We start from the raw sequence: 4,240 nt of genomic DNA on the forward strand, positions 1-4,240 counted from the left end.
ATCCGCGGGAACCCCAGGAGGCCGCGCGCGCCCCCACAGGTCGCAGCCGCGCGCGGGGCTGGAGCCCGCTACCGTGGACGCCCGCGCAGTTATGCCTAGACCCGCTCTGCACCCGCTCCTGGAGGAAAGCCTGGAGTCTTACTTGGTTCCTGTGACTTTCCTGAGGAGTCCTAGCCACCAGGGCTCGGCCTCATCATGCTTTTCCCTAAACTACCGGATTTAGGACCAGAAGAATTGCAAAGGGCGATAGTGTTTTCGGGATGTGCAGGAGGGATGCGCGATGAGCAGCTTGTGGCGGAGGAGCCTTACAGTAGCAAGCTGCAGCTGGCCACTCTGCAAACTCGGTGTTATTGTTCCCTAGGGATGGTCACTTAACCGGATGGAAGCTACTGTTCCTTGGATCGCCGTTATCATCGCCCAGTTTACTTATTAAGCACTCCTGGAACTGTTTGCTAGTGGAAATCATTTAGGGCGTTCTTGCAAAAGCTTCCTGCAGGCACTGGCCCAAACCCAATATTCATTTAAGTACCAAAGTGACACTGTTAATTTATTATTTCCATTACCACATCCGTGGAGTCTAGGACTAAGATCCTGACGGTTGTCTGCCTTACAAGGGTGGACCTGCGACTCTCATCCTGGAACGGGATCAAATCTTAAATTTAAACATGATCTCCAGCTTAAAGGTGGGAGATGTCACATTTCCGTGTGACCTAAATGTGCAGTGCAAAGGATCCTGAGGACCCTTCGTATAGGGCATCACCTGGTTCCTCTGCCTCCCCTGATTCTCACGGAAATTCCTGCTCCCAGCTTTAGCCCTTTCATCCCCTAAATTCTTTTATTCACATCCATCAGCTGCTGGCTCTGCAGGGTGGCTCCAGCTCTCCTGCTGCCAAGACCCTCCACTTCAAGTCCTCATCTCTCACCTGCACTTCTGGTACCCATCCCCTTCCCTCTGCCTTACCAAGGCCAAGGTGTGGCACTGTTCCATCAGTCTGCTTCGGAACTCTCCCTGGACAGATTGATTCTGCCTTGGGCCACAGTGGAGTTGTTTAGTTTGTGTTGTATCTCGCCATGTCCCACAGAAGGCTCCCAGACTTTTTCTGGGTCCTATATTCTCTGCAGCAACACTTTCGAAATTTAACTTAAAAGCATCAGTTCCCGGGAGGGATCCCAGCATCAGTTCTCAATGCTGCAGCTGTTGCTGCTGCTGCTGACATCACACTTCGAGAAGTGAGGTCCCCCTGTGGAGTTTAGTCATTTGTATAAGGACACATCAGGTGCCTGTTGTGCCAAGGACTGTGTTAAAGCCTGCTTGGAGAAATTCAGTAAGATGTAGTCTTTGCACTCAAGGGAACAGCATAGTCCAGTGATCAGATAAAAATCAATAGCATCCCAGGTAGCAAGTGCTGCAGTAAAGGGCTTCTCATCTCTCCTTTCTGTGTGATGAGCAGAAATGTGATAAGCAGAGCAATGTGGAGTTGGAGAGGTGGCTCAGTGGTTAAGGGCACTGGCTGCTCTTGCAGAGGACCAGGGTTCAGTTCTAAACATGTATAAGGTGCCCCATAACCATCTGTAACTCCAGTTCCAGGGAATATGGCACCCTCTTCTGGCCTCCTTGAGCATCACATGCCCAAGGTACACATTCTACTTGTAGATGAACACTTGTAAAATAAACACCTTTTTTATTTTTAAAAGTGGAAAATGGTGCTGGATGGTGGTGGTACATGCCATCACTCGAGAGGCAGAGGCAGGAGGCTCTCTGTGAGTTTGAGGCCAGTCTGGTCTATAAGAGCTAGTTCCAGGACAGGCTCCAAAGCTACAGGGAAACACTGTCTCGAAAAAATCAAAAATAAATAAATAAATAGGTAGATAAATAAACAATTGCATATTGTATCAAAAAAAGCAGTTTTAAAAAAAGACAGATGAAGCCACTGGGACAAATTTCAGGAGCCTCCCATTGTTTGTGCAGTTTGGGAGAAGTAAATTTATAGGACAACAACAACAACCTGGACTTTGACCAAGCTCGCTCAATTTACTCAGCAGTAGAGTTTGCCTACATGTGTCCCAGAGCTAAGAATCAAACCTGAAACCGCAACCTCTCACTGCTGTGAGAGTGTCCTGCCCCTGAGCTGTTCCTTGGACCTGGAATTCACTCTCTGTGGCATGTTTGGGAAACATGGACAAGGAACCAAGTGCACAGTGCCTGGTAATCTAGCAGAGGTATGCAGGGTCTCGTGAGGAAACCCGAGAAGAGTGGAAGGGGGGAAATCAAGTAGACACACACCTGGAGCTGAGTCCTGTCATGTGGAGGAGCCTGGGAGCTAAGAGCTGGCAGCTGTGTTTGCTCAGTGACTCCAGGTGACTGGTATCAGCTGATTCCCCGTCATCCCCTCCCCCTCATTTAAAAAATTTGTTTTATTGTCTCAAAGAACTTTCGGATAAATAAAAACATCCCACCCCCAGATTAACCAGACTCTAAGTCACACGACTAAGAGAGCATCTATACTGTTAGAAATTGCGTTCAGAATGGGGACTGTGGAGCTTCAAAGGGAGTTTCACATTTTCAGCATTGAATGGTTTTATGCACTTATCCACCGGCAGGCAAAAAGCCCACGAAGAATTAGAACTAGAGAAACAATTCGCTTTACATACTCTTTCTTCACTTCCGTTCATGGCATGAAGTCCTTTCTTTTCCCCTTATATTTAGCTTTTCTAAAAGTGCATATATTTAACACAGTCTAAATATTATATGTGGTACAGTATAAGACAAAGAAGAGAGGACTCCTCACCCCTTGAATGACTGTTGTAACTTTACTTCAAATTTCCTATTCGTTGGTGTGCTTAAGACTTTTGTTGCCACAAAGCAGAAATCCAGTTCAAACTAGATTAACGCCTTTTACTGTCTGACTGAGAAGACTCTGGAATAACTCACGGGAAAGAAGTTGAAGCTACAGGAAGCATTTCCCTGGCATTGGGCAGTCAGTTCCTCTCTGGTTTAGTTCTGCTTGTCTTTGCTTCTCTGCCTGCCAGTATCTTGCTTTTCAACCTCAGGAAAAGGATGCAGGGGGCAGGGGTTCAAGGTCATCTTTGGGTTATCAATTAAGATTTCTATTGCTATAACAAAACACCATAACCAAGGTGGTTTATTAAAAAAAAAAAAAGCATTCCATTAGGATTACAGTTCCAGAGAGAGAGAGAGAATGAATTTGTAAAGGCGTGGTTCCCCCAGAGTGGCATTATTGGTGGGTAGGGTAACCTGCAGGAGGGAGGGCCTTGTAGGAGATGCTTAGGCCGTTAGGCTCTGTCCTCTGCCTTTGCTTTGCCTCCCGCATTCTCTGTAATGTGCTAGCACACCTCAGGCTCAAGTCAATGGGGCCAAATAAACACGCTCTTAACCTTCCAAAACTGCAGCCCCAAGTCAACCTCTTTTCTTTGTAACTTGATTGTCTCGGGTAGGTTGTTATCAGGATAAAAAGTTGACTAATAGAATGCCCCCAAACTTCCCAAAATGGGCACTTTCCCGGAGGAGTGGAGAGGTGGAGACCTGTGGGTGCCCTCTATAACTTGGGATGGATGGGCCAATTGGTGAATTTTGCAGAGCCTTCCGTAATGAGGGTCAGAAGAGACCTGCCTGTGACTCTGTCTCCTTGGTTAATTCTCCATGCGTTATAGGACACTGTTAGTGACGTGTGTGTGACATTTATAGACTCTTCAATATTAGCTTCTGACCGCTTACTCTATAACTTTACTAAGAAATTTTAAATCTTCCAGTTTGGTTAGAGCCTACATCCAAACTTCCATACCATATGTGTGGAGGGTTCTGGTGTCTGCTTTTACCAGCGTGATATTGATTTTCACATGGCAGGCAGTCAGGAGCCCTCCTGTGAAGCTTGGTGTTTGCCACCTAGCCTGACACTGTGCTTCCTCAGCCGAGCAGACCTCCCAGGAGACCCGTCCTTAAGGCACCTGGAAAGCAGCAGCCAGCTCTCTCTTTCCTTGTGTCCTACGTTTAACAGCACCCAGTGGCCTACTCTGCGTGGTTTGAGGAAAGCAGATATTGTGAGCCCAGAAATGCCCTTTCCTCTGAGGTTGGTAAATGCTGGCGCCTTGGTGTTAACTGTGACTTTTTTTTTTTTTTTTTACTTTGCAATCAGCGGCAGCTTGACATGGGGAAACGGAGCGTTTTATGGATGCGATGTTTGGCTTATACTAGGGTACTTTAGAAGCCAACCATACTCGA

This window comes from Microtus ochrogaster, chromosome 2 (assembly GCF_000317375.1).
Source record: "Microtus ochrogaster isolate Prairie Vole_2 chromosome 2, MicOch1.0, whole genome shotgun sequence".
NCBI lineage: Eukaryota > Metazoa > Chordata > Mammalia > Rodentia > Cricetidae > Microtus > Microtus ochrogaster.